The following is an 11,563-nucleotide window of genomic DNA, read 5'->3' as shown; positions in this document are numbered from 1 at the left end:
TAATCTTTAAAAAACAACACAAACATCTTTTGACCATCATATTCATCATTTTAAATGCTAACTTCCTGCAGATGCTCAAGCCAACGACCGCAGAAGCATTCAAAATCAAATATTGAGATTGAAGAAGAAAAGGGCTTCATCTCGCTGATCCGCACATAAAGAAAAGTGCAGGAGGGCTCTGAGAGCGCGCCTCTTGCTTTTCTGCAGGGAGGTTATGCAGCCCTTTGGCTGTTTGGCCGGGAGGCTTTGTGGCTCATCGCTGCCGTCAGAATGTTGACACAAGTGCTCCTTCATTTGCTTTCAGCAGGACCTCCTGAAAACTCGCACCTCCTAGCAACCCGGCTCACTCTCTCGCTCCCTCACACACACAGACACACACACACACACACACACACACACACACACACACACAAGGGAAACATTCTCCCCTCTGGGTGTTCTAACGGGGGTTGGGGTGTGATTTGGTTGGGAATGGGGAACAACAAAGAGGCGCCTCTTGCTATTCTGATGTACATCCCATCCTCTCAATTTATCAGATGGTCTCTTTGAATTAGTGGAGGCAAATCAAACACAGCCAGTGATTCTGTAGCTGTTTCATTCACTTGTCCATCCGCCTGGCCACACTTAGTCTCATTACTAGCACCGACTGTTCCCGGACAAAAAGCATGTGCTTGTTGTCATACAGACGTGTCTGTGTGTGTGTGTGTGTGTGTGTGTGTGTGTGTGTGTGTGTGTGTGTGTGTGTGTGTGTGTGTGTGTGTGTGTGTGTGTGTGTGCGCGCGCATGTGTGTGTTTTTATTTCACTCCAAAAATGGACAGAGGAAGCAAATGCTAAAAAAAAAAAACACACATCTCTTAGTTAGTGGAAGTGGAACACAGCAAGGTCACTCATTTAGATTCAGGAAGATGAAAGTAAATTGCTTAAGTTGAAAGTACAGGTTAGAATGGGTTTTGAAATGGCAACACAAAACCACACACACACTGCACATAGTACATACTAACAGAGAGAGTGATTTGGTCCATTTCTCTGCTTTCTGGCTTTCTCTGCAGCATCTCTTTAGAAATTTAAGGATGGTGATTAGCCTGAAATCATCCATCTGTACTCTTTCCTGTCCTCTTTTCTTAAAAGCCTGGAGGTGAAACCAGCAATTACATTTACAAGCCTCAGTCATGGAAAGGTGCTTAGAGGGTTTCTTTGTGGGCTTTAGCAAGTACATGTGCTCTCTCTGATGCATTAAAACCTGACAGAGTGTCCGCGTAATGCTTCATTTGAAAGTGGAATTAAATGACAGGGAAGAAGCCAAAATTTCTCTGAGTTGGATTGTGAAAAAGTTTTGCTGTGCGCTTTTGCAGTACAGCCTCTACAGTCGGGAAAAGCCATCAAAGTCTAATCCATGTGCCAAGCACCCTTACATTGACAGTTGGTTAATGGCACACATTGCTTTGAAAAGTGACTTAAAAGGCAGGCAAGCAAAAAGCAGGGAAGAGAAAGGGATTGTTGAAATATGAGGAATGGACAGGAAGACAGAAAGGGACGAGGGGCCTTTATGAGCCGATACAGACTTGTTTGTATTGTGGATAAACTATAAACAAAACAGCTTAATGAGAGAAAAAGCACATACAGGGACTTTTCCCAGTTCTCCCTTACTGCGTTTCAGCCGAGCTCTACAATCAACTGCTTTGACACCACAGAGCGAAACAGTGAGAGAGATGGCGGGAGGCTGCAGAGTTTTAATTCATTGGTACATTATATAATGACTGCTAAGATTTCCCTGCAGTGAATGGCTGCTGTGTTCCAAGATAACCTCTGGAAAATGGCATGACAACCTCTTTTTATGCCTGCATCTGCACTGCCACCTGTGTTTTATTATGAGACATTATTATTAAGGAGGACTATGGAATGGGAGACATATGGAAGTAATTATGCTGAGTCCGCAAAGGCAATGCATTATGTTATGCAATGAAGTCCAGACAATTAGTTCAACAAAAAAATAGAGCATCGACTGTGTTACTCATCAGCTTTTTTCATTGTTTCCTTGCAGTCTGGACACAGTAGCTCTGTAGCCTTTAAATAACAAATTGTGCACTAATTTAATAATGAATTTTCTATCTTTTATATCTAACCAGCACTTGAACAGACCTAAATGCCTGCCATTATATCCCACCTGGATAATGTAATTGAGCTTAATAGTCACTGTGATAAGTTTTGTGTCTTTTAAGTTGAGTCTGGTGTGGTCTGTGAAAGGTCAGAAGCATTTCATGACACTGTATCAAACAAAATGTGAAAAGTGTAACTTCATTAAAGCCGAAATACACAGGTGGTGCATCAGTGGAGCGAGCTTACTTACCTGCTACACAAACTCTGTAGTGTGTGGTTGCTGTCAGCTTCACCCAGTGTGTATACTGAGTCATGTCATGCAGTTGGTTATAAAGGGTTTTGAAGTGTTGGCTATTAACTGCTATTAATTAGCTGGATCCTTTTGATAACAAGACCATGAATACACATTGATTTGATTGACTTATTTGAATGTGTAATTTAAGAACACTCACAAAGTCGCTCTGCCTCCTCCAATTGCCTCTGGTACAATCGAGGTATTTATTTTAATCAGTTTTAAACAGATTATAGTCGTTTATTTTTGTTGATTATAATGGACACCCTCAAGCAAGAATTAGATTTGACAGTATAGGGTGTCTCATTACCCTGTCCAGCTCAACATGTTGGACTTGTAAGCGTATCTGTATCACAGCGGAAAATAACAATGAAGAGACAAATCACTGTTTATGAAGATGTTCTGGTGACATGACATCACAGGATAACATGTAAACGTATGCATGCTGTAATTAAGATAGCCAGCAGTGTAATGTTGACATGGTAGCATCCAGGTTAGTTTGGTAGTGACACTTCTCACCAAAGTAAGAGAGCTACAGTACATAAAAGCTCACCAAGGTGTAATTCAACAAAAGTTTTGAAAGGTTGTGCCTATTTATACACATTAAGGGCCTCGGATCTCTGTATGTGAGTCTGTGATTCAGTCACTTAGTACACCACACCCATTGCATCCTCCTGAACATATGATGTCTTTCAAAAACGTATGGTTATATTAAAAGTTGAAAAACAAACGCATTTGTTTTAAAAAAGTCATTAACGTTGGTTTAGGTTCAGGCAACAAACAACCTGGTTGAATGTAAGCAACAAAACGACTTGGCTAAACTTAGGGGAAAAGATCAGGCGTTGAGTTAAAAAACATAACTACTGGAAGCAGTTACTTAGACAATGTAGAATATGACGTATTTACATATTACAATGTTGACTTTGGATTTAACAGGGCACATACGCACCAGTTTCCTGGCCTTGGGTTTATGTGACTCGTAATTATGTGACTCTCATCATTTCCTCAATTCTTCCTTTTTAACATCATAATAACTACGGCCAATAGAGGTCACTACCTAAAGAACAAATGTCAATATGGGTCGTAATAAGCTGCGCCTCTTGGCTCACAATACTTTGAGTTATTTACAAATTAGAAGGCATAACTTCTCGCAGGTTGAACTATGAGTAGAAATGAGAACAGCCTGGCCTTAATTTGACCTTTAGTGTTTTTTAAGTAAATTTTCATTATTTTCAGCAGAGTTACATTATGTCGGCTTCCCTATTCTGGCAGGCCAGTAAAGTGGACATAATGTATACTGAAGAAGAGCATCTAACGAGTTAATCTAGCATTGTTTGTAGTTAATTAGGTTTGTACTTATTGAACTTTACAAAGAAATTGGCTTAAACTTATTTTTACCCATTCCTTGCAGCCTGCACACATCTATAATATAACTTCGAAGATAACACCCACTGCTGGAGAATATGTCTTAAACTTTCCAGCTTTCCCCCTAAACTTGCTATAGGCAGTACTATGTGAAATTAGAGTGACACAGCACCGAAACCACATTCATGCCATTCAGTATTACCATGCAAAGCACCATCCCGCCTGTCTGAGAGAAAGAGTCAAGAGACACAGATATAGAACAGTGTTAAGAGCAAGAGGAGAGAGTGAGATGAATATCTGTCCAATGTGGTTCTTTAAGATGCACAGACCCGGCTCCAGCACCTGCAAGTAAAGGTGCTTATCTGTCAAGTTTCATCTGCTCAGCGGGCCATGTGTGTGTGTGTGTGTGTGTGTGTGTGTGTGTGTGTGTGTGTGTGTGTGTGTGTGTGTGTGTGTGTGTTTTGGAGAAGGAGTGGGTGAGCGTTGCAAGTTGCAGCAAGCCTATCAAGCACATATTCACTTACTGAGACTGTAAACACCTGACAAAGTCTAACTCTTACTGCGAGCGAATCACATGTTCAGGTTAGGGATTATCACAAGAAAGAGACCATCTGATAGCTACATAACTCTCAAACTGCTTTGTCTAGGTGGAAGTAAACAACTTAATTTCTCTCCCTCTCTCTTTCATTCTTTTTTGTTTCTTTCCACTCTTTTTTCCGCTCCCCTCTGAAGCCTGACTCAGGCCCTTTACAGTGTGGGTGTTCTGAGAGCTTTGTTGGTAAACCAGTGGATTATCCCAATTGCTTTATGACTAAAGCCTAGCCTGCTATTACGGTGCTTTGTCATAAGTAAATCACATCTTCCCAGACACTCACGCTGTGACACACCCCAACACACACCCACACACACCCTATCCCAGAGGGTTGACGAGAACATGCACATCACAGCTGACGGGACGGGGGGGGGGCTCATCACCTGCTAGAACCCAGAGCCTGGGAATGCCCCTGGTGCACAAACACATAGAAAAACACATAAACAGCGTTTGGTGTAGACCTATCCTCAGGCAAACACCGTGGCTGAATGAGCAGGATGCTGTAATAAAGATAAAGCGCTTACGCCATGTGTAGCAATATTTCTTCACATGACAAAAGAGGGCTTTTAATTGCTGTTCAGATCAGAATGATACAGTCAGACATCAATTACTGATCATCAGAGCACACCTGCACAAAGATAAGCCACAGGAATTACAAAAAATACTCTAATATAACGATGTCCCATGGATCAGATTATGTTGGGCACTTGTAAGTGCAGCACTCTGCTTTTGTTACGCAGCTTAATTGAACATAGCTTGGATTTGACGTTGGCTAACATCATGAAGTTAGCTCCCTCCTGCATTAGTGCCAGAGCAAATTAATTCTCCCTACAGATCAATGGGCTTATAGTCTATACACATCAGCACAGAGAGATTTCATGAACGGGCTGCTGTATCAGCTGCCTAATTTTCTGCCTCTGCTCCACAAGCCTTCCTCCAACCAACCTTGTTTATCATTGAGAAGAAATCAGATCAGCACACAGAGGCCTATACCGAGCCAACAACTTTCTCCTGTTGTTTCCCTCTTTTTCATCTATAAAGACACAAACACAAGTGGCCTCGCTGCCCTACACGGAGCCCAGATCAATACGTAATGGGCGTCACACTGAGCAGATGAGCTCCCTCTGACTCTTCCCATCCTGATGGAACACTGTCTCTTTGTGTTGTTAGGGGCATTCTCCAGTCTCAGAGCGAGAGCGAAGGATTGAAGGAGGGTAGCTGGAAGGAAAAAGAGGAGCGAGGACAGAGAGTGACGGAGGGGAGAAGATGGCACGGAAAGGAGGGAAGAGCTGAGTGCCAAGATGTTGCACAACAACCCCCTAGTCTTTCCAACAGGCAGAATTATCATTCAGGGCAAAAACACATCAACAACGATCCAATACCCTGGACTTACAGGATACAGCTTAGCGCCACCCCCATCTTCAACAGCACATACCCACACATGACCCAAAAGAAGCTTTCAGCCATTTTCATCTCTCTAGATATGGCTACGGAGAGTTAGATTTCACGTCATGCTGATAGTAGGTATAGGGGCCCTTTAAGCATAACAAGTATATCACAACAAATCCCATGAAAACCCTTCAACCTTCCTCCCTGTTTGTGGCATGAAGCCTATTTGTTTCTACTGATGTAAATCTTTAAATAGTGTCAGAAATTGATCTAAAAAAGCTGGGCACTGTGATTTTTAGAAAGTGTAACTAAAAGGAATAAATATTCCATTTGTAAGAGACTATTTTCAGATGCAGATTAATACACTTTTAGAGTATTTCAAGTGGTATTGACTCAAAACAAATTAATAATAAATGCCCATGTTCATGGTAATGAAGAAACATCAGCCGGTGGAATTGTGGAGCACATTTATGTGTTTATACCAGGGCTGTCAAAGTTAACGCGATAATAGGGTGTTAAGGCAAATTTATTTTAACACCACTAATTGATGCATTAACGTAGGTTGTGTCATGATACCTCTTTATCCAAAAATCTGATGGCAACCAGCAAGCAACGGATAAAGAAAAATATATTTTTGAATGTTGAAGTTCAGCTGCAAAGCCCTGCCAGATGGATCTGTCGAAAAGTTATTTACTGTCACTGTCGATGTGAACTGAGTTACTACTGAAGTACATCTTGTCTTAAATACTCTTTGTTGGCCATGATGATTGCACTCAGCCGGGACTTCACTCAGCAAGCACAGTTACCTTGAACTGACATTGTTTTGACCAGCAGTAGGAATTGGAAATTACTGGATGTAACTCCAGTTCCATGATTATGTAAGTAGCCCTCCAAATACTGTGTTGTAAATTGATCTTAACAATAAACCTACATAGATTTGCATATTTGTCCATTTCAAAAGGCGATAAGAGTAATAAATACTTGGAAAATCTCCCCTTATAGTATATGAACAGAACAGAAAAAAAGATGTGTGATTGTGCAATGTGTGCAATTAAATATTAACTTATTGGCAACAAAAAACACCAGCTTGCCAGCTTTTCTTTTCTGAATGACAAATAAATAAAATACATATATTCTCTTTAGTTGTTCCTCAGTTACCAGATTAAAATGAACAATTTCCTGAATTTGATTCACAAATAAATGGAGTAAAAGCAAAGTTACAACAACATCTAATCTGCCAAAGCTATTTTTTTAAAATCCCAACCAAACTTAAATAATAGTATCCAATGGGGGTAGTTGTTCCACAATGTAAAATCTTCAAGTTTCCTACTTTTCTTTCACAAATTATTAAAACCTAAAACCTTATTACCAAAACTGTATTTGGTCAGGACTACCTGCTTTCACAAAACGTTTTCTTGCTAAATCTTGTTGAATCAAGTGCTTTTAAAATCTACATCATGTGGAGAAAATAGCCAAAAAACCTTTAGTCCCCGACAGTCTGCCCTTGAGTGCTGCTCTCACAATACCGGCTAGTCAGAGCCGCAGCCTTAGCTTAGCAGTTGCGCCTCTGCATGATGTGGAAAGTAAAAAGGCTGTCGACTGGCCTTAGGAGCACTTCAAAAAGGCCCAAAGCAGTGTGAGCCGAAGCACAAGTGACCGAATCACACAGGGAGCCAATGGCTTGTGTGTGTGTGTGTGTGTGTGTGTGTGTGTGTGTATTGTTGCTGTATAGGTGCACGTGTGTTTGCGTGCGCTTATGCATGTGTGTTTATATGCATGTTATGCGTGTGTGGGTGTGTGTGCGGGGTAAGAGGAGGCCTATTAAAAAGCTGCCTGAGGAGAGGGCTTTCAGTTGGGAATCTATGGGGGGCAGAGAGGATGGCAGGGCCATTGTGTGTCAGAGTTCCATCCTGAGAGCTGGAATTAGAGCCTTTCTCCTCTGCTCGGCTGTAAGACCCTGTACCACCACGACCCCATGTTTAATTAGAGCAGCTTTGAAGAGGCAGGGGCAGAGAAGAAGAGAGGGAGGAACACGAGCGATGAAGATAAGAAAGAACACAAATAATAAAAAAAACAACACTCGTTGGAGGAAATAGGGGGAAATAGAAAGAAAAATTGGATTCACACCGTTTGGCAATGCTGTGCAAGTCTGATTGGAAGCGTAATGAGGTGACTGATAACAACATGATGTGAAATATGATAAAGGTTAGCCCTGGCGGTGTCATGAGACTCTCTGTAGCAAGTCACTGATTGGAACCAACAGCTAATATGACTTACTTTCACTGTTTGACTTTCAATTCGATTAAGCTTCCACTCTTCCAGGATTTTACACATAAACAATGCCGGGTAGCGCATGATACGCCTTTGTGGAGGTTATAGTCCAATCAAATTAGGTAAACAAACATTAATGGATGATAATGAATGCGAGCATTATCTCCAAATAGAGTGGCCATTAATATTGATGATTGCTTTTATTCCGACGCATTACAAACCAAAGCAGCATCAATATTTGTCAGAGCAAATGAGTGCGAGAATGTACATTTATCAGTGATTGGATGTCTAAATGGATAGATGGAGGAGATAAACACAGGCTGTTGTCTCCTCTGCTGATGATCTATCCGTTTAGGCTTGTAAGGTTCACTTATGTTAAATGGATTGATTGTTATGGGAGGTAAACAACGTGTCAAGCTTTATTCCAGAAAACTCATTCTGCTAAACAGTTAATGCCATTAAGACCTGCTGGTAAAAAGGGGTTGTCTTCCAAAGAGCTGCTTGTTTGTTAACTGGCAGAGAGATCAAGTGGGCTGTCCAACTGAAGGCAGCGCATGTTTTTGAGTGGGACTTTAAGATGAACTTTCCCTTTAAACTCCCACCTGACAGGCAGGACTCCTCACAAAAGAAAAAGAAAAGGTTTAGTGATGTTAATGGTGGTTTCTCTGAGACTCCCATGTCATAACTGTGTAAAGCAATTAAATGAGACAAAGGCCTATCATGAGGCATCACAAGACTGGATCTACAGTGCACACACACACGCGCACACACGTACATACACTCCATAGCGTGACGTGTGTGTTGACCCAGGCTATATTTGGGCTTTCTCTCTCTCTAGTGTGTCTTAATCCTGCTGTCTGCTCTGTTCCACCTGATTAGTCTGATCATTCACTTCTGACAGGCCCATTTCATAACCCTCCACGCAAATACACACACACACACACACACACACACACACACACACACACACAAAGGAAGTAGCGCACACTCATACAAACACACATGATACATCGCACACGCAGACAATCTGACTCGAAGGCCAAGAAAATATAAAAGCCTGAAGAGGATGACGCAATGGCCCAGTCACTCACAAGGAAAATATCCCATCATAGCCTGCAGTTACCAGTGTCACACATCACTTCACATGGCCAGTCACAAACACTGGCTCATTTAGTGTGAGAGGAGCGCACACACACATAATTAAAGCCGATCAACGTATATAGATCCCTCAGGAAAAGATTCCCACCCCGAAATATGCATAATGAACCCACGTATATTCTCTTAGGGGATTTCCGTGCAGGGAGATAGAGAGGTGTGAACTCAGGAGGCACGAAACAAATGCAAATGTGAGGTACAACTATGGGGTAGAAGTCAGGTTTCCTATATAATGCCTGAACAATATTGTCCTTCACCTGCTGAGATCTAAAGCAGTAATCAAGAGGCGTGGAGAGCCATGGCGACTATTTCTGTGCAGGGGACCACGCTGACTCTGACTGACTCCCCCAGGCTGCAGATAAGAGCATAGTTTGTGTGTGTGTGTGTGTGTGTGTGTGTGTGTGTGTGTGTGTGTGTGTGTGTGTGTGTATCCATGCATGTAGGTGAAAGAAGCGTATCCCTCCCCCTCCGCGAAAGCCATCTCTCTTTCTATCTCTCCGTTTCTCCCCCTCTCATTGATCGTGTATTCCAAGCAGTTCCTCGATGACCAACCTGCTGTTAGAGCTGTTGTTGTAGTCGAAGTTGATTTAGTTGAGCTTGCCGTGCCTGAACTCCGAGGGACCATCCTGCTCAGGGGCTGTAAATTACATTTATTTACAAGGAGGATCAGGAGAGAAAGGAAAATGTGTGAGTGTGGGTGTTTCATCTGTGTTAATGTCAGTGTGTCCAAACCAAGTCGGTACCGCTTTCTAATAAGGCTCCTTTTATAACAGGTTAGTTAAAACTAATGGTATTGTTAATGGTTAATAAATACTTGTTCATCCTCCACCAGCCTGGCCATTGTATCTTCTTAGGCATTGGGAACAGTTTGACATTTTGGGGAGTTCTGATAGAGAGTTAGATGAATAGTTTGAGACAATTGTTGTACAAAGGATTAATATGTATCTAGAGCAAGCAGCCAGTTAGCTTAGCTTAGCATAGAGACTGGAAACAGGTAGGGATGCCACAGTGGGGAAACGTTCATAAACTTGTGACACCAGTGTTTTACAATAAGATATTTCATCAATTAAGTTTAAATACAAAATGGTGCCAAACAGGGACTTTTGCTTTTGACAATGACAACAAATCCAAATGCCATCATCTTGACGGACACCTTTGCAGCTGGACTGCGTTCTGGTGTTGTGTGGAAATTATATTGTCCCCCTCCATGGTTGAGATTAAGGGACAACAGCTGGGACGTGGCTGGCGGCTAGAGCTGATCGTGGCAACTCTAGATAGTCAAAACACTGCATCAGACACGGTGTAGCATGAAGTTGGCGGAGGAATAAATACAGCCCATCTGAAACATGGCACAATCTTCCCTCCAGCACCTCTAGATCTCACTAAGTAAACAAAACATCTCTTGAAAATGACAATTTGTTGATTCACAAGGATTAAGTAGACTCCAGGAATCGTCCTGTTTTGATTTTGTAAGCACTGCACAGAGCCAGGCTAGCTGTTTCCCCTCGTTTCCAGTCTTTGTGCTAAGCTAACCAGCAAACTGATGTTGCCTTTTATTTAACTGACAGATATGAGAGTTGAATCAAGGGCAAATTAGCATATTTACCAAAATTGCTTTCATTCATCAAAAAGAGTCCTCTGATCAGCTGATAATTTACCTTTTGGGATTAAAGCTGCAAAGCTGCTGAACCAAAGTCCATTTATTAACAACCTATTGACATTTACAACTGGAGTCGTGATAAGTTTATCATTTTCCAAAAAGCCATCACGTCTGCAGTTATATGATATAATAAGTTATTCATAAAGGGTTTTTCACCACAATTCATCACGCCTGCAGTTGTAAATGTTAATTTGTTGTTAATAAATGGACTGTGGTACAGATGCTCTGCAGCATTTTGCAGAAAGTATGTGATAGGTCTTGCTGATGAAGTAGAAGGCTAGCTGAAAAGGGCAAGTGTCATCCTGGGGTGAAGTCTGATCGAACCGCACATGTTTCTTTTTCACCTTGGCACATTTTTTCATGATTGTCGACAATTATAAGACCATTTTTTAATAACCTGCAAAACACTTATAGAGCTTTCCTGATTAGATAATGTTGCCACTGCGTCTGACACCAAGCAACAACAACAGTATTCCCTTGGTGGCATCCTAACCTCACCTTAACCACAAATCCCAGCTCAGTCTAGACCACACAGGAAACTCTCACAAAGAGCCATGGCTACAGCACAAACAAACTTTGTCAAGTGATTCCCTCTTTCCCTCCCTCGTCGGCGTAACAATCCTTTTTCAGCCTGAGGCCAAGATCCTCTTTGTTTACGCAACGTCACATGGTGTTCTAGATGACCCTACCTGAAGCCAGGGACTCGTATCCATTTCCCAGCTCCAGCTCCACATCCCTCCC

The sequence above is a fragment of the Centropristis striata genome, chromosome 2, assembly GCF_030273125.1.
Source record: "Centropristis striata isolate RG_2023a ecotype Rhode Island chromosome 2, C.striata_1.0, whole genome shotgun sequence".
In the NCBI taxonomy this organism is placed as follows: domain Eukaryota; kingdom Metazoa; phylum Chordata; class Actinopteri; order Perciformes; family Serranidae; genus Centropristis; species Centropristis striata.
Note: the sequence above shows the minus strand (reverse complement) of the source record.